General features: G+C 36.9%; 1 protein-coding gene across 2 annotated transcripts in view; it reads left to right on the forward strand.

Moving 5' to 3' along the window:
- Positions 1-20,686, forward strand: part of SPIN4 (spindlin family member 4) — a 50,069-nt gene that overhangs the window by 1,298 nt on the left and 28,085 nt on the right. For both annotated transcript variants that reach the window (XR_005198628.1, XM_037735545.1), the window contains exon 2: positions 14,265-14,326. The gene's annotated coding sequence lies outside the window, so the exon portion shown is untranslated. The remainder of the gene's footprint in view (positions 1-14,264; positions 14,327-20,686) is intronic.

Below are 20,686 nucleotides of genomic sequence, written 5' to 3' on the forward strand. Positions count from 1 at the left end.
AAATGAAAGTCTCATCCAAAAACTTAAGTTTTTGTTCAGAAATAACTACTAAGGGTAGCAACATGTCCATGAGAATTGCATTTTCCTGTCTTGAATAAACACATATGAATGGTTTATGTTAAAATATGCTGTCTAGTCTCTTACAGATTTAGCACAAAAGGGGACAAGTATGTTAACTGTCATGTAATTTTAAAGACAGTATTTTAGGGGAACTTCAAATTCATGAGCTAGCAATAATTTAAAATATTATAAGGAATGAGTGCCTGAGTTAATGAAGAAAAAAAAAAAAAACTCAAGTAAACTTTGTGGAAAATAAGTTAGGACAGCTTAACTTTAAAAAGCCCTTTGCATAAATTTCATGGATATCTCTTTGTCAAAACCAAGGTTTTGATTAATACCAAGAAGAAATATTCTGACACTAAGCAGAGTGTGAAGTCTGGCAACTGACTTTTTCTCCTCCATGATTTGGTTCAATCCTAACTCTTGCTCTTGACTGATTTTTTAGGTTGTCATCAGAATGCATCTGTGACAATTTTCTAGTTCTAGGAAAATACTTAAATTGGAAACCATGTGGTTTATTTGGCAAATGTGTTCCTTGTTTGCATGTAGCATTGATTAGTACACACAATTATTTAATACAATATGTTCAGTGTGAGCTCATTCAAAATCACATTTTCTTCATTCATCTTGAAAATCCAGTAGACAACTCTATGATATACTTTTTTTTCAATTGTTAAAGAAAAATTATTTTGTCACTTGTTAAAATGATAAGGAAGACTATGTTCAGGACTATCGTATTAGCTGTCTTGATTATCCTTATAGCAAAGAGGGATCAGGCTCAACTACTAACACAGTAAAATTATTTGGGAACTTATAGTCACAGAACAGAAAGAAGTGGTCAGTAGATGAAAAAATATTAAGAAGACATCAAGAGTAGAGATTATTCTTGCTACACTGATTTAACAGGTCAGATTGATAAGATAGAAAAGGTAGAGGACTGTCTCTGTAAAAAGAAAAACCAAAGAAAAATTTACAAATCAGGAAACCCTTTATAATCAGAATAGGTTCAGACAAACTCCAGTATAGCCACATGGTCATATAACATTTATGGACAGAAAAAGGAAAGTGATGTAAAGAAAATGGAAGTGAGCTCCAGAAGCAGCTGGATTGGGTACAGCTGGGCATTAACGTGTTTCAATCTGGTTTGAACAGTTGTCTGGCTGTGCTTGAGTGAAGTTCAGCTGTTGTGACTGGCTGAGACTTAGCTAGTTTTTACAAGGGAGGGTTACGGTGTATTTATAAAAGTTAGGTTGTAGTTCATTGTGCACAGAGAAACATTTAGGCCAAACTTAAAATATTTAAGGAGTTAGCTTTAGGCCAAACTTAATTTAACATCTCTAGACTAACTTAGCAAAATTCTTGCTACAACCACACTGAGCAGGTTGAAGACAGGGCCCAGTGATGAGGCTAAGTTGAAAAGATGGCTTGGCTCAGAGAAGCCTATTTAAGGTTTGGTCAGGGAGAGAATCTTTGTCAGCCTTCCTCTTGTTAATGGAAGAGTACAAGGATATAAAAAGAAGAGTTCAGGGATATAATTTCATTATTCTTTTGGTCACCTTTGCTTCATTAGGGACCAATGAAAGTTTAGTTACTAAATCATCTATTGGGAGGTGGCAGTTGCTGGTACAAGCCATCAGGCATTTAAATGAGAAAAGTTATATGAAAATAAAATAACAATGATTAATAGTTGGAGCAGACTGGAATCCCAGTGTCCGAGTCCAGAGAACAGCCAGTCTAGAAGATTTCTTGATGTTGGGTAAACGCTTCTAAATATTGGGATTAAAGCATCTTTAGATCTTTAGATGATAAAATGAGGACAGCAGGAACCATCTGATAGGTTTTCTGGTCCGCAGTATGAATGTCTCTGGTGGTGTTATAAACATCAGTGTCACAGTCATGGTTATTTCCCTAGAGCAGAGCATAGAAACATCCAGATTTTGCTAGCAGGGCTTTTTTAGATAGTCTTAATCTGAGCAGTAAGATTTTGATTCTTAGGACTCTAAGTCAGGAAAGCGGAGGAAAAAAATAAAATATTAGTTTTGAGGGCTGTAGCCAGATGTTAGAGAAAATTAGAAGAATTGACAAGTTTATAAGAACAAATTAAGTATGGAAGATTGAAAGATCCAGTACAGTTTGCAGGTCAGTAATAAAACCTCAAAGACAATTTAATAGGACTCAAATCTAATAACATACAAAGATTTGTTACAGTTTTCCATCGAATCATAAAGTTTCCCTCTTTATGTTTTCCCAGTCATTTTGATTCTTCTTTAGTTAATAAGTCTGGACTTACTAGATTTGGCTTGATTAATTACATCATGGTAACAAAAATTGTAATTGACCACATAAGTCTTTTTGAGTCTGCATTGCTGGAACTTTTCACAAGGAAATCTCTGATTAAACTTTCAAAATCTCCTCCAGGATAGAAATCCAAGCCCAGAATACACCACCAGATTTAACCTGCCAGATTTAACCTTTAGATCTAGAAGAAGACCTCTCCTTTTGAGATCTCTCAAATATTTGAAGGTTCAAAGGCCTGCCAAGAGGCTGGAAACTCTGTAAGCCAGAAGCCAGGCTGGATTATCCAAGGAAGCTTTGTAAGGACTGGCTCCATGACATCAACCTTAGTTTGTTAAAACTGTCTGGTCATATCGGACGCTATGCACATCTTTCTCAAATATGACATTGCAGTCAATGCCTTGGTTATGTAATCAACATTTCCAATTATGTCTTTTTACAAGTGGAACTTATTCTTATTTACTTTATGAAAATAATTATATTGCAATAAAAATGAGATCACTCAGTAAGAATTTTAAAATTCTGGAGAGAACAGACAGGGAGAAAAATAAATGTTGCATTTCTGTTTACAAATATATAATTTACTAATTGTTAATTATTAGAAATAATTTAAGAGAAAAGAGAAACAGTTTCCTCATAACCAGAACATTGACATTAAACAACCAACCAGTTTCCAATGAAAAAGCCATAATAAATTGTAAGCATTCTTTATAAATTCATCCAATCCCATGAAATTACTTCCTATTATGCTCTACCTTGGATTAGTGGTTTGATGAACTCATCATCTTCTCTACTAAAATTGTGGAAATCCTCATGCAGTCCAGTAATATGGCTTCCAAGTTATTTAAGCAATGCCTTCAGAGCCTGTACCCTGTAATACTAGTCATAGTCCTTTCTACAAGTCTTTTAGATACTCCCACTCTGTTAAAATCCTTTCTGCCTCCCTCCCTTTTATTTATTTACTATTTATTTTTGAGATGGAGTCTTGCTCTGTCACCCAGGATGGAGTGCAGTGGCCTCATCTCAGCTCACTATAACCTCTGTCTTCTGGATTCAAGTGATTCTCATGCTTCAGCCTCCCAAGTAGCTGGGACTACAGGCATGTGCCACCATGCTTGGCTAATTTTTGTATTTTTAGTAGAGACAGGATTTTGCCATATTGGCCAGGTTGGTCTCAAACTCCTGACCTCAGGTGGCCTTGATCTCCCAAAGTGCTGGCATTACAGGGGTGATCCACCATGCTTGATCTAAAATATTTATAACATTTGTCCATACAATGATAACCTGGGGGAGTATAAGCACCTTTTCTTATTTGACAATGCTTTTGTGCAATTCAACATACAAACAGACCTAGTTAACTGTAACATCTCTTTTAATAAGGAAAATAACATTATTCGAGATTTTTCAGGCACCCCCCAGGAAATCTCGAGGTCAATTAGAGACCAAGAATTCATTTAGCATTTAATTTTGGAAAGGCAACATATCTAAAGTTGTGAAAAATATCAAAAGCTTTGAATATTTGACTAAATAGGAACGTAACTCACTGTAAAACAGTACTTAGCTACCTACTAAACAAAATGACTGTAAAATAATTCAAAAGTAACTATAGGAGGTAACATGGTTATAAAAACATTTTTTTGTAAAGTGAAACGACTTAGTAAAATAAAGCACAGAAAATTATTCTAATAACACACAGATCTTGGTTTCCTAAGAAGACTACTAAAAAAGGTAAAGACAGCCATGTATGGTGGCTCAGGCCTGTATGTCCAGCACTTTGGGAGGCCAAGGTGAGTAAATCACATGAAGTTAGGAGTCCGAGGCCAGCCTGACCAACATGGTGAAACCCAGTCTCTATTAAAAACTACACGAACTAGAGCTTCAGCAGACATAAAGTCCCTGCCTGGAAGCTCTGAAGAGAGCATCAGATCTCCTAGGACAGTGTATGAGCTCTGATAAGGAATAGATTGCCTCCTCAAGTGGTTACCTGACACAGGTGTATCCTGACTGGGAGACATTTCCTAGTAGGGGCAGACAGACACCTCATAGAGGAGAGCTCTGGCTGGCATCTGCTGGATACCCTTCTAGGATGAAGGTACAAGAGGAAAAAACAGGCAGTACTCTTTGCTGTTCTGCAGTCACCAGTGGTGATTCCCAGGCAAGCAGGGTCTGGAGTGGACCTTCAGCAAACTCCATCAGACCTGCAGCAGAGGGCACTGACTGTTACAAGAAAAACTTATAAAGAAGTAGTTTCAACATCAACAAAAAGATGTCCACTCAGAGACCCCATCCAAAGGTCACCAACTTCAAAGACCAAAGGTAGATAAATCCATGAAGATGGGAAAAAACTAGAGCAAAAAGGCTGAAAATTCCAAAAACCAGAATGCCTCTTCTTCTCCAAGAGATCACAACTCCTCATCAGCAAGGGAACAAAACTGGATGGAGAATGAGTTTGATGAATTGACAGAAGCAGGCTTCATAAGGTAGGGAGTAACAAATTTCTCTGCACTAAAGGAGCATGTTCTAACCCAATGCAAAAAAGATAATAACCTTGAAAAAAGGTTAGAAGAAATGCTAACTAGAATAACCAGTTAAGAGAAGAACATAAATGACCTGATGGAGCTGAAAAATACAGTGTGAGAATTTCATGAAGCATACACAAATTTAAATAGCCGAAATCAATCAAATGGAAGAAAGAATATCAGAGATTGAAGATCAACTCAATGTAATAAAGTGAGAAGACAAGATTAGAGAAAAAAAAAGTGAAAAGAAATGAACAAAGCCTCCAAGAAATATGGGATTATGTAAAAACACCAAATCTACATTTCATTGGTGTACATGAAAGTGACTAGGAGAATAAAACAAAGTTGGAAAATACTTCAGGATATTATCTGGAAGAACTACCCAACCTAGCAAGGCAAGCCAACATTCAAATTCAGGAAATACAGAGAAAAACACAAAGATACTCCTTGAGAAGTGTACCCAAAGAAACATAATTGTCAGATTCACCAGGGTTATAATAAAAGAAAAAATGCTAAGGGCAGCCAGAGAGAAAGTCAGGTCACTCACAAAAGGAAGCCCAGCAGACTCACAGTGGATCTCTTGGCAGAAACCTTACAAGCCAGAAGAGAGCAGGGGCCATTATTCAACAATGTTAAAGAAAAGAATATTAAACCTAGAATTTCATATCCAGTGAAACTAAGCTTCATAAGCAAATGAGAAATAAAATCCTTTACAAACAAGAAAATGCTGAGAGATTTTGTCCCCACCGGGCCTGCCTTGCAAGAGATCCTGAAGGAAGCACTAAACATGGAAAAGAATAACCAGTACCAGCCACTGCAAAAACATACCAAATTTAAAGACCATCGACACTATGAAGAAACTGCATCAACTGATGGCCAAAACAACCAGCTAGCATCAAAATGGCAGGATCAAATTCACACGTAACAATATTAACCTTAAATATAAATGGGCTAAATGCCCCAATTAAAAGACACAGACTGGTAAATTGGATAAAAAGCCAAGATCTATTGATGTACTATATTCAGGAGACCAATCTCATATGCAAAGACAAGTATAGGCTCAAAATAAAGGCATGGAGAAAGATTTGCCAAGAAAATGTAAAGCAAAAAAAGCAGGGAATGCAATCCTAGTCTCTGATAAAACAGACTTTAAACCAACAAAGATCAAAAGAGACAAAGAAGGGTATTACATAACGGTAAAGGGATCAATGCAACAAGAAGAGTTAACTATCCTAAATATATATGCACCCAATACAGTAGCACCCAGATACACACAGCAAGTTCTTAGTGACCTACAAAGAGATCTAGGCTCCCACACAATAATAGTGGGAGATTTTAACACTCCACTGTTGATATTAGATAGATGAACAGGACAGAAAATTAACAAGGATATCCAGAACTTGAACTCAGATCTAGACAAAAGGGGACCTAATAGACATCTAAAGAACTCTCCACCCCAAATCCACAGAATATACATTCTTCTCAGCCCCATGTCATGCTTATTCTAAAATAGACCACATAATTGGAAGTAAAACACTCCTCAGCAAATGCAAAAGGATGAGAATCATAACAAACAGTCTCTATGTACCAGAAGCTCTGGGACACATATAAAACAGTGTCTAGAGGGAAACTTATGGCACTAAATGCCAACAAGAGAAAGAGGAAAGATATAGAATCCATACCCTAATGTCACAATTATAAGAACTAGATGAGAAAGATCAAACAAATTTAAAAGCTAGCAGAAGACAAGAAATAACTAAGATAAGAGCAAAATTGAAGGAGATAAATACACACACACACACACAAAAAAAAAAACCCTTCAAAAAATCAATTAATCCAGAAGCTGGTTCTTTGAAAAGATCAACAAAATAGATAAACTGATAACCAGACCAATAAAAAATAAAAGAGAGAAGAATCAAATAAAAGCAATAAAAAATGATAAAGGGGATATCACCACTAATCCCACAGTTATACAAACTACCATCAGAGAATACTATAAACAACTTTAGGCAAATAAACCAGAAAATCTAGAAGAAATGTATAAACACCTAGACACTTACACCCTCCCAAGACTAAACCAGGAAGAAGTTGAATCCCTGAATAGAACCATAACAAGTCTGCAATTGAGGCAGCAATTAATAGCCCACCAAACAAAAAAGTCCAGGACCAGAAGGGTTTACAGCCGAATTCTACCAGAGGTATAAAGAGGAGCTGATACTATTCCTTCTGAAACTATTCCAAACAATAAAAAAGAGGAAATCCTCCCTAACCCATTTTATTAGACCAACATTGTCCTGAAACCAAAACCTGAAAGAGGCACAACTAAAAAAGAAAATTGCAGGCCAAAATATCCATGATGAACATCAATGTGAAAATCCTCAAAAAAATACTGGCAAATCAAATCCAACAGCACATCAAAAAGCTTATTCATCATGATCAAGTTGGCTTCATCCCTGGGATGCAAGGCTGACTCAACATAAGCAAATCAGTAAATGTAACCCATCACATAAACAGAACCAATGACAAAAATCACATGATTATCTCAATAGATGCAGAGAAAGCCTTGGACAAAATTGAACAGTCCTTTAAACTAAAAACTCTAAATATGCTAGGTATTGATGAAATGTGTCTCAAAATTATAACAGCTATATATGACAAACCCACAGCCAGTATCATAGTGAATGGGCAAAAACTGGAAGCGTGCCCTTTCAAAACTGACACAAGACAAGGATGCCCTCTCTCACCACTCCTATTCAACATAGTATTGGAAGTTCTGGGCAGGGCAATCAGGCAAGAAAATGAAATAAAGTTATTCAATTAGGAAAAAAGGAAGTCAAATTGTATCCAATTGCAGGCGACATGATTATATATTTAGAAAACCCCATCATTTCAGCCCAAAATCTCCTTAGGCTGATAAACAACTTCAGCAAAATCTCAGGATACAAAATCAATGTGCAAAAATCGCAAGGATTCCTATACACCACTAACAAATAGACTGCCAAATCATGAGTAAGTCCCATTCACAATTGCTACAAAGAGATTAAAATACCTAGGAATAAAACTAACAAGAGATGTGAAGGACCTCTTCAAGGAGAACTACAAACCACTGCTCCAAGAAATAAGAGAGGACACAAAAAGATGGGAAAATATTCCATGCTCATGGTTAGTAAGAATCAATATCATTAAAATGTTCATACTGCCCAAAGTACTCTATACATTCAATGCTATCCTCATCAAGCTACCATTGACTTTCTTCACAGAATTGGAGAAAACCACCTTAAATTTTATATGGAACCAAAAAAGAGCTCGCATAGCAAAGAAAATCCTAAGGGGGGAAAAAAAAAAAGCTGGAGGCATCACACTACATTACTTCAAACTATACTGCAAGGCTACAGTAATCAAAGCAGCATGGTACTGGTACCAAAACAGAGATATAGACCAATGGAAGAGAACAGAAGCCTCGGAAGTAATGCCACACACCTACAACCATCTGATCTTTGAAAAACCTGACAAAAACAAGCAATGGGGAAAGGATTCCCTATTTAATAAATGAGGTTGGGAAAACTGGCTAGCCATATGCAGGAAGCTGAAACTGGTTACCTTCCTAACACCTTATAGAAAAGTTAACTCCAGGTGAATTAAAGATTGAAATCTAAGACCTAAAACCATAAAAACCCTGGAAGAAATCCTAGGCAATATCATTCAGCACATAGGCATGGGCAAGGACCTCATGACTAAAATACCAAAAGCAATGACAACAAAAGCCAAAATAGACAAATGGGATCTAATTAAACTAAAGAGCTTCTGCACAGCAAAAGAAAGTATCATCAGAGTGAACAGGCAACCTATAGAATGGGAGAAAATTTTTGCAATCTACCCATCTGACAAAGGGCTCAAATCCAGAATCTACAAGAACCTAAACAGATCTACAATTAAAAAATAAACAACGTCATCAAAAAGTGTGTGAAGGGTATAAAAAGACACTTTACAAAAAGAAACATTTATGCAGCCAACAAACATGAAAAAAAGCTCATCATCACTGGTCATTAGAGAAATGCAAATCAAAACTACAATGAGATACCATCTCAGGCCAGTTACAATGGTGATCATTAAAATGTCAGGAAACAACAGGTGTTGGAGAGGATGTGGAGAAATGGGAATGCTTTTACTGTTGGTGGGAGTGTAAATCAGTTCAACCATTGTGGAAGACAGGGTGGTGATTCCTCAAGGATCTAGAACCAGAAACAAAATTTGACCCCGCAATCCAATTACTGGGTATACACCCAAAGAATTATAAATCATTCTATTATAAGGAGACATGCACACATATATTTATTGTGGCACTGCTCACAATAGCAAAGTCTTGGAACCAACCCAAATGCTCATCAATGATAGACTGGATAAAGAAAATGTAGCACATATACACTGTGGAATACTATGCAGCCATAAAAAATGATGAGTTCATGTCCTTTGCAGGGACATGGATGAAGCTGGAAACCATCCTTCTCAGCAAACCAGCAGAAGAACAGAAAACCAAATACCGCATGTTCTTACTCATAAGTGGGAGTTGAACAATGAGAACACATGGACATATGGAGTGGAACATCACACACTGGGACCTGTCGGTGGGTGGAGGACTAGTGGAGGGATAACATTAGGAAGTATACCTAAAATACCTAATGTAGATGACGGTGATGGATGTAGCAAACCACCATGTCACACGTATAAATATGTAACAAACTTGCACGTTCTCAACATGTACCCCCGAACTTGAAGTATAAAAAAAAATTACAAAAATTAGCTGGGTGTGGTGGTGGGGGCTTGTAATCCCAGCTGCTTGGGCAGCTGAGGCAGGAGAATCACTTGACCCTGGTAGGCAAAGGTTGTGCCACTGCACTCCAGCCTGGGCAACCGAGGGAAACTGTGTCTCAAAAAAGAAAAAAAAAAAAAAAGGCAGAGAAAAAACCCTTGCTCCAATACACATTTTACTAGGGATAAAATTACTGTATATTTTTCCTTAACAAAAACACATTCTTCATGTTTTGTATTGCTTATACATGTAAACACATTCTATTTTTCTTGTATACTTAGCAAAAAAGCTTATTTTCTTTGATCCTTATGGCTTCTAGTTGGTTTAGCTTTACATATTGTTTATAATTTTTCACCATTAGTAATGTATTTTTTACAGAGAAACCTAGGAAGTAGACAATTATAAATTGTCTGCTGTATAACAGGATTCTGTAGCAGACTAGCAAATTTTATAAACATATTTTACAATTGTATAGGCATATGATTTCTCATACTACATTTTTTCAAATTGACAATAAAAACATTTAATAGGAGACTTAAATACAGTAATTTGTTTGTATTATATAAAATTAAGAGGCCAAACATATACAGACTTAAACTTACAAATACTTTTGTATTTTATCTTATTTAGAATTAATCTAAATATTTAATTAATGTTACTTAACTTAGCATAACCTTAAGTTTGCAAATTACCAAAAAGATTTTAAAAATTATTTTTATGCAAATATATTATTATATTAAACAAAGCTAGTCATCATCCCAAATTGTTTTCATATATATATATATATATATATAAAATTGCAATTTAGGTTCTGGGCTACATGTGAAGAACATGCAGGATTGTTGCATAGGTACATGCATGACAATGTGGTTTGCTGCCTCCATCTCCATCACCAATATCTGGCATTTCTCCCCATGTTATCCCTCCCAAACTCCCTACCCCCGCTGTCCCTCCCCTAGTCCCCCCCAACAGACTCCAGTGTGTGATGCTCCCCTCTCTGTGTCCATGTGTTCTCATCTGTTAGCTATTTTTACAGCACTCGTATGTTGGACACATATCAAAAATTCAAAACCAAAATACTTACATATTTCTTCTTTTTTTACTGCTTTTACTTGTAGGTCTGTTCTTAGGTTGAATCTATATTTTTTATAATCTTGAACATCTAGTAACCAAGTCCAATGATTGTAGCACTCACTTTATGATAGACAATAATTTGGTAGACAAGGTATTTGAACAAGGAAAGCAACTTTATTCAGAGCCAGCAAACTGAAAATGTAGCAGAATTTGTTTCCTAAAGAACCATCTTTAGGTAATATGAATTTTAGGCTCCTCCTCTGAGGAGAGAGGAGAAAGTGGGAGGTGAGGGCAAGAGGTGACCAATGACCACGGACATCTGGGCAGCAGCAGTCACTGTATGTACACACTTTCTTATTTCCTTGGGAGGTTAACATTGGAAAAGATATTATTATTATCCTTGCTTTAAAGTTGAACTATACGAGGCAGTGGAAAGATGGCCAAATAGGCACAGCTCCAGTGTGCAGCTCCTAGTGAGAGTGATACAGAAGGCAGGTGATCTCTGCATTTCCAACTAAGGTACCTGGTTCATGTCAATGGGACTGGTTAGACAATGGGGGAAGCCCAAGGAGGGTGAGCTGAAGCAGGATGGGGCATCACCTCACCTGGGAAGTGCAAGCCACTGGAAAACTCCCTCTCCTAACCAAGGGAAGCCATTAGGGACTTTTCCTGGCACTCTGGCAGTCTGGCTCACATACTACACTTTTCCCACAGTCTTCACAAGCCACAGATCAGGAGATACCCTCTGGTGCCTACAACACCAGCACCCTGGGTTTCCAACACAAAATTGGGCAACTGTTTGGGAAGACACTGAGCTAGCCACAGCAGCTTTTTTTTTTTCCATACCATATTGGCACCTGGAAAACCAGGGAGAAAGAACACCTCATTCCCCTGAAAAAGGGGGCCAAAGATAGGGAGCCAAGTGATCTGGTTTGGTGGGTCCCACTCCCATGAAGATCAGCAAGCTAAGATCCACTAGCTTGAAATTCTTGCAGTCAGCACAGCAGTCTGAGCTCGACCTGGGATGTTTGAGCTCTGTGGAGGGACAGGCTTCCACCATTGCTGAGGCTCACCTGTGTAAACAAAGTCGCCAGGAAGTTTACACAGTGACTGTGTGGAGCTAATGGCAGCTCAGCAAGGCCACTACATGCAGACTGTGTCACTAGACTGCCTCCTTGCTTGGAAGGGCATCTCTAAAAAAAGGCAGCAGTCCCTCAGGGACTTACAAATAAAGCCCCCCACCTTCCTGGGACAGAATACCTGGGAAAAGGGACAGTTGTGGGTACGGCTTCAGCAGACTTAAATGTACCTGTCTGGCAGCTCTGAAGGGAGAGTGGAGCTCCCAGCAAAGCACTCAAGCTCTGGTAAGGGACTGATTGCCTCAAGTGGCTCCCTGACCACCCTGTATCCTGACTAGGAGACATCTCCCAGCAGAGGCTAACAGACACCTCATACAGGAAAGCTCTGGCTGCATCTGGCAGGTACCCTTCTGAGACAAAGATACCAGAGAAATGAAAAGGCAGCAATCTTTGCTGTTCTGCAGCCCTTGCTGGTGATTTCCAGACAAGCAGAGTCTGGAGTAAACCTCCAGCAAACTCCATCAGACCTGCAGCAGAGGGCACTGACTGTTAGAAGGAAAACTAACAAACAGAAAGAAATAGTTTCAACATCAACAGAAAGCATGCCCACTCAGAGATCCCATTCAAAGGTCACCGACTTCAAAGACCAAAGGTAGATAAAACCACAAAGATGGGAAGAAACCAGCACAAAAAGGTTGAAAACTCCAAAAACCAGAATGCATCTTGTGCTCCAAGGGATTGCAACTCCTCAAAAGTAAGGGAACAAAACTGGATGGAGAGTGAGTTTGATGAACTGACAGAAGCAGGCTTCAGAAAGTGGGTAATAACAAACTTCTCCTAGCTAAGGCAGCGTGTTCTAACCCTATGCAAGGAAGCTAAGAATCTTGCTTAAAAGGTTAGACAAAAGTCTAACTAGAATAACCAGCGTAGAGAAAAACATATACGACTTGATGGAGCTGAAAATCACAGCATGAGAACTTCGTGAAGCATACACAAGTTTAAATAGCTGAATTGATCAAATGGAAGAAAGGGTATCAGAGATAGAAGATCAGCTCAATGAAATAAAGTGAGAAGACAAGATAAGAGAAAAAAGAGTGAAAATAAATAAACAATGCCTCCAAGAAACAGGGAATTATATGAAGAGACCAAATCTATGTTTGATCAGTGTACCGGAAAGTGACAGGGAGACTGAAGCCAAGTTGGAAAACACTCTTCAGGATATTATCCAGAAGAACTTCCCCAACATAGCAAGGGAGGCCAACATTCAAATTCAGGAAATACAAAGAACACCATAAAGATATTCCTAGAGAAGAGCAACCCCAAGACACATAATCGTCAGATTCACCAGGGTTGAAATGAAAGAAAAAATGCTAAGGGCAGCCAGGGAGAAAGGTCAGGTTATGCACAAAGGGAAGCCCATCAGACTCACAGTAGATCTCTCATGCCACCTTGTTGTGTTAACTCTTTTAAGCTAAAGGAACTTGAAAAATGTCAGGAAGAACTCCGTGACCTTCCTCTGCCCTTCTCCACTAATGTATATCGTAATAGACTTATATAAGAGGTTCTCTCCCAATACCCAGAGGGAAGGAGGATCCTCATCTCTCAAGATGGAGGGACAGTGAGAGGAATGTGAATGAACAATCCCTGTTAAGATCCTTTTGGTTTACTACACTTAGCTCATACTCTTTGTCTTATGACATTCTTCCAAAACTTTCCACTCTTCATCAAACCTATCATAAAACCACTCAGGTTTAATTATTTCTTCAGGTGTTAATTTCATTATGCAGGTTTTCATGTCACATAAAACTAATATTAAATGCATTTTTATGCTTTTATCTGTCAATATTTCTGTTGTTAGAGCCCTACCTGAGAACTTCAAACAGTAGAAAGTCATGACATTTTTCTTCCCCTATGTACTTAATTCTGATAAGTCAGAAGGCATATCCATATTAGTTAAACCAACAATATCAAATTAGTCATATTTACCAATAATTATGTAAGTTACATATACTCAAAAAACATTTTGATTAGTTTCTATATTTCTGGGAGTTTAAGGAATGTTTAATTTTTGTATGTGATTATCTTTAAGCCAATTAGAAAGGACTATATGATTTTAGAAACTAATTTGGTAATGCTACTTGGAAATTAAAAATATTGCATATAGATAACATACATACATGCCCAAACATACAGACAAGTACAAATAGAGACTGTAGCTTTTATTCTGAAATGTCAGTCATGAGTCTGATAAATATAGTAATATAAAACTCACTGGTTTACTTAAAATATCTGGTTCTCATCTTCTCTCTGCTTCATATTTTTATCTGAATTGTATTGCTGGTGATATCAAAGTTATCTTCTCAATATTTCTTTTTAACAGTATTCATGGAGGAGACTTTTAAGATTTTCTTTTTTTCAAATATGTAGTTGGAAACAGCTCCCCAATACCTTGAGAGCCCCAAGTGGGGGAGGAGGGGCCTAAAGTTAAAGTGAGTATAAAAAATTTAGGAGCTTGAATGGGAAGGGAAAATCCTGGCAGGGATGGACAGAGGGGTGGAGGAGGTAGATTGTTGTGAAGGAAGACATTTCAAAGAATTCAAGGAAACTGAAGGGAAGATGGAAGCTGGTAAAAGAAGGAGGGAGGAGGAGAAGTTATCGGAATGGAGAGGTCATAGATGAGCAAGTTTGGTTACATTTAAATTTTCTGAAGAAGCCGATGGAGTTCCAATTTGTTCTTAGTAAAATCATGCCAACAAGGTAGAAAGTTGGCAGTTAGCACCACAGTGGAAGAACATAGTTATGAAGGGTTCAACAAAGGGAGGTTCAGTTGACTGAAAATTTCCTATGAGAGAAGCAGGATCAAATAGAACAAAGAGGCCTCACAAGTAGACAAGAAAAAAAAAAAAATCCAATCCAGGAGTAAGTAAGTGAATATCTACTTAAAATTCAATGCCAGCAGGAACTTCCAGCCCAGGAATTACCTTTCAAGATATCTAACTGAGCTTCAGAGAACGTACTCAGAGCCCTAGGAATCAAAACCTGTCCTTAAAATGCTTCAGTGGACTGTCATCCACAGCAATGGCTCAGGAGTTGGACTCACCAATGGATCTCTGATCAATAACTAAGGAGTGAAGACAAAGGCTTCAATGGCATATACTTAGGGTCTTGGGTGAGAGGCCTGGGGGTCCAATGATACATCTGATGCTAAGTTGTAACCCCATAATTGTTGAAAAATTATTCTTATGCTCGTTAAAATGGTAAGGGAAACTTGATTCAAGACTATTGGAGTAGATATCAGGACTATCACAATAGAGGTGAGAGATTGGGTTCAACTCTGCATAAAGCAAAGACACCTGGGAATTTACAGCCAATGAGCAGAATGATAGGTTCAGTAGATGTAATTACTAAGAGGAGAATTCACGTTTGGGGCAATTCTTGCTAAACCAACTTAACAGTATTCTTGCTGATGGTAGCCTAAGGTGATCAGATATCAAGGGTGAGAAATGAGGTATTTGATCAGAAATGAGGATAATCAAATATCAAGGGTGGTGAATTCTCTGTAAACAAAATTAGTGGGATTCTTGTTAAACTAGGCAAATAAGCTGAAGACAAGGACCAAAGATGAGACCTAGTAAAAAATAGGACTAAGAGGAACCTGTATGAAGTTTAGTCAGGGAGATAATCTTTGCCTCAGTTTTGCCAATAATTTAATGAGACAAAGGTCACCCTAATTTTTGATTTTAGGCTTCCAAAACTAAAAGGGGAGAAAATTCAGTCCATGTTGAATATGCCTTGCTATAATTTTGTTTCTTATATTTTCTTGCTTTCTGATTTCAAATACACATACATGGGCATAAACAAAGACCTAGAGAAATGAAACAGTGAAGCACTTTAGTTATGGAAGGCAAGTACTTGCCCCCTGCCCTCTCTGTCACATACACACACACACACACACACACACACACACACATATACCTGTATCTCTTAAGATCTGAACTACTCTAATGATTGGCAGCAATACCAAGAGCTGATTGTTAAATGTTCAGAAATTTGGTTGTTAAACAGTCTGTATCTTGAAATTGGCCAACATGGGAATATTTACACCATGGAAACTGGCAAACACTGCAAATTAAGTCCCCACACCCCCACCAAAGAGTAGGTTTACCAGCACACCTCTGGATGTAAGCAACAATCTATTTAGGAGGTCTCTCTGGTTGTATAAAAATAATTTTCTACAGCTGATCTTTCATTTTTCTTTATTTTCTTTAATTTTTGGGCTTCTTTGCCACTTTTTAAAGGGGACCAGAAGGTAAGTATAGCCTAATGATGTGTTGTCCTCCCAATGATCCTGCTTTCTCTCTCCTCCTGCAAAGTATGCAGTCACTATTAGTGGTTCTTGAGAGTTTTTCAAGCTTTCTATTGTTTTCTATATTTAGCATGATCTTAAACAGCGATCTGCTTAAAACTTTTTTGAGTTTCAGAAAACTCACTAGCAAGAGCTATCAGCCGCACAAAATCATTCATAAGTTTCAGGAACCTATTTTTTCAGTTCAGAAAGACAATAATGCAAACTACAAAGATAGGGATATATTTTATAAAATACTGTGCAATCACTGGTAAGTTTTTGTTTCCCATTCATTTTCTGGATTATAAATCATGTCCACATATCCTTAGTTTTATTCCATGCCCCTTAATTCATTTCTTCCTTATTTTACAATAAAAAGATGTTTTTATTTACTAGCTTTGCACTTTCTAGCTGTAGCTTTGCATTTTCTAACAAGGCACTAGTCACATATGACTATTTAAATTTAAGTTAATTAAAACTAAATAAAAATAAGAATTCAATTTCCCTGTCAAACTAGCCACATTTCAAGTGCTCAATATTCAATTGTAACTTGTACCTACTATATCACTGACCAATTTGCTGACAGGATTAGTAAACTTTTTCTGCAAGGTTCATTTGAAAAATATTTCAGGCTTTCTGAGCCATCTAGTTTCTGTAACAACTGCTGTACTCTACCTGCCCTTGTAGCAGGCAAGCAGTCATAGACAATACCTAAACATACATGTGATTGTGTTGCAATAAAATTTTATTTACAAAATGAATGAAGAATGATTTGCCTAGAACATGAATTGATTCAAACAAATGGAGAAGGCTTAAATACCTTATCCCTTCCTGAGTATATGGGAAATAAACTTGTTTGTTTGTTTGTTTTGGACACGGAGTTGCACTCTGTCACCCAGGTTGGAGTGCCGTGGTGCAATCTTGGCTCACTGTAACCTCTTTCTCCCAGTTTCAAGCAATTCTCCTGCCTCAGCCTTCTGATCTCCTGAATAGCTGAGATTACAGGTGTGCACCACCATGCCCAGCTAAGTTTTGTATTTTTAGTAGAGACGGGGTTACACCGTGTTGGCCAGGCTGGTGTCAAACTCCTGACCTCAGATGATCCGAGTGCCTTGGCCTCCCAAAGTGCTGGGATTACAGGCATGAGATGGGAATAACCTTTTTAATTACTAGATATGATTTAGACTGGAAGAGATAAAAATTTGGTTATATATGTCTATATTGTAGCTTTGTTTATTCTTATACTTAACTGAAACAAAATACTGTCTGATAAAACCCTATGTTAAATAAGCACAAAACTACAAGAACTTTCAATTAATAAGATTCCTTTTTTTGTTATTCAACTTTTAGAAAATCTCATAATAAGCTATAATTACTCCCAAGGGGTGTGTGTGTGTTTATCCTAGATATTGTCTGATTTCTGGTTCCTACAGTTTCATATGTAATCTCAGGGAACCAAGAAATGATGATGAAGATGCTCTTATATAGGGGTGTCCAATCTTTTGGCTTCCCTGGGCTACATTGGAAGATAAAGAATTGTCTTGGGCCACACATAAAATACACTAACACTAACAACAACTAATGAACTAAAAAAAAAATGCAAAAAAAAAATTGCATGATGTTTTAAGAAAATTTACAAATTTGTGTTGGACCACCTTCAAAGTTTTCTTGGGCTGCATGCTGCCCATGCCGAAGACACTGGCTGGACAAGCTTGCTCTAACATATGACCTGGAGGCTGGGTTCATTATGTTATTGTGCTTAGGAAGAAAAGTGATCTTGGATATATTATGTTTTGATTTAAAGTTTTGGGTTTTTTTTTTTTCATTATAAAAGTAATATACACTAGTTATATAAAATCAGAAAAATAAAAAAATAGAAGAATGAAAAAATATAGCTCTACTCACAGGTCACCATTAATATTAAATTTAACTCCATTGTATTGACTTCCATTATTTTAAGCGCTTAATAGATTCTCCTCCTTGCATAATTATGATTATAATATATGTGCAAACTTGTCTTAGTTTTCAATTTCCCAAGTTAATATTAACTCTTTTCCAACATTATATTAATGACTATGTGGTATTATGTTGCATGACTATCCATACCAGAATTTATTTCAAAATTGTCCTTTTGTAAATTTAGGATGTGTTGTTCATTTACTGTTTCTCATAATAGTGATTATCAATCTGTAATATGACTAGTTTTCTGTGCATTGTGTTAAAAGAAATTTAAAACCACTTCATTATTAACATGAGACACAGTCCTCCCTGCAGAGAGAAATCATGGGAAACTTATGACAAAAATTAGAGTTATAAGAGAGAGAAAATTATTTTACTTTTGAGTTATTAGGTTTGAAATATTAAGGGCCAAACTCTAATGCAAAGTTTGAGGTACACATATACTTCATTCCATTAACATCACTTAATAGAGGAAAAATGTTACGTATGGTTAAGCCACTATGAGAAAGATATTTCTGAAAACAAAAACAAAAACAAAATTAAAAGACATTAAGACTATATTAGTGGCTAACATCTTCTTTCCTTTAAATACTTTGAGAATGCTATCTCTAGCCTATATCACAATCCTTTTAAGTCTACTATATTTGATATTCACCATCTAGAGAAACTTCTAAGATAATTAACTATCCATGCATTTGTTTATTTATAGTCTATTTTGTTACATAAAAGGCCTTTAAATAGGCTTCCCTAGGCCTCTGTTCTGCCAGACTTATGCAGCTGGCTAATCAAAGTGCTATGCTTGCTAGGTAAACCTAAAGAAACTAAAATCTTTGAGCCAGTAATTTTTATCTTAAGTCAATAACTGAAAAGTACATACACACAAAACAATGGATAGAGCATTAATAGACCATAGATGGTGGCCTGCATTAGATCATTTAAAATTGCGAAGAATCCACTTGGATGCCCAGGTTAACTTTATTAAAGACGATTTATTGTTAAGTTACACAAAAAATTGAGGCAGCAAGGGAGGAACCACCTAGTCACCCTAGGTTTCAGCAGTTACAAGACTGTTTCCTAGAGGGTGAGGGTCACAGCAACAGCTCATTATGATTCATAATACATATATATTCCAGTGACTGGTACTTGGATACCTGTGTTCACCTTCCTAAGAGAGAATATAAGAGGCTTGATTCTTTATGATTTTATGCTGGACAGTTTCTCATCAAACCACCTTGTGGAATGAGGGACTCCCTCATGTCCATCAACTCAGATAACAATTCCTTGTTATCAGTATTGACGAAGGAGCAGGATTGGTTTCATTTTACGCACATGGAACAAGCCTACAATGCCCTCCTTGTAGGTCCTTCAATGCCTATTGACTCTATATCATAATATTTTCCCTTTTGCTCAATCTATTCTAGCTATTTAGATCTTTCTGTTCTTTAAAACATCAAACTCACACATGTCCCAATTTGTTTATTAGTTTATCCTTTCACCAGAATATGAACTATTTGAGAGCAGGGATTCTGTCTATTTGGTTCACTGCTTAGTTCCCAGAAGATCCGTAAAACAAAGGATTACTAATCATTTGAAGTAGTTTACCAAACTAAAATACTTGCTGATGCTGAGGTTATTCAAATGAAATATATACTTACCAACAAGCACTCTGACAGGAAGTTTTTCCTTGACTAAACTCTAGCCAGGCTCCTCTGAGCCTTCTTTTTACTAGGCCTCAACCTTGACTTATAAAGACTTTAACAAACACTAATGTAGTTTCTAACAGCTCAAAACCACATCCTTAGGAAGATGCTAGCCTCTCTTAAAGTGCTTACCTTACCTGATAAAACTCAAGGATGCAGGAAGAATTTACTGTTTGTTTCAACCAATACCTGAAGATAAGATCCCTGACTCCCAGTCTCTATAGAAGGATAGGACCCTAACTTTCACAAGCACTAGTTAGAAAACCCAGATGGATTTCAAATGAACTCTCCCTCGACCCCAACCTCCCTGATATTGTAATTTTTTTTACTTCCCTGGCTCTACTGAAACCCCAATCACCTTTCTCTTTGTTATTTCATTCTCTCTTTAAAATACCCAGTTACCTTTGTATAAACTGAAATTGACTTCAGTTTATGATGAGCAGTTTTACCTATTGCAATAATCAATCACTGATTAAAATCTTTATCACTTTAGTGTCCAGTTTTCTGTAAAAATGCATGGTTGCCTGTGTACAAATCCAAGTTGAGTTTGGTTCATGCTAGACTCTTTTCCCTATTACAATGGTATATTACTGATTAAAATATGTCTTAAATACTTCAATGTCCAGCTTTTTTTTAATCTTTGGTATCTTTTTAAAACCAAATGATGTGTATTTTAGAAAACCTTAATTCCACTACTGTTGGCAAAGGCAAATTATAGAAGAACACTGGCTTTTATATCAATGTTTTTGACAAAAAAATACAAAAAATCATATGAAAATTTTCTAGATTTTCATTCCATAGAGGAAGAACAACGTTTTCAAACAAATTTATTCTTTCTTAATTTG

Source organism: Cebus imitator, unplaced genomic scaffold (genome assembly GCF_001604975.1).
Source record: "Cebus imitator isolate Cc_AM_T3 unplaced genomic scaffold, Cebus_imitator-1.0 Scaffold832, whole genome shotgun sequence".
NCBI classification, from domain to species: Eukaryota; Metazoa; Chordata; class Mammalia; order Primates; family Cebidae; genus Cebus; species Cebus imitator.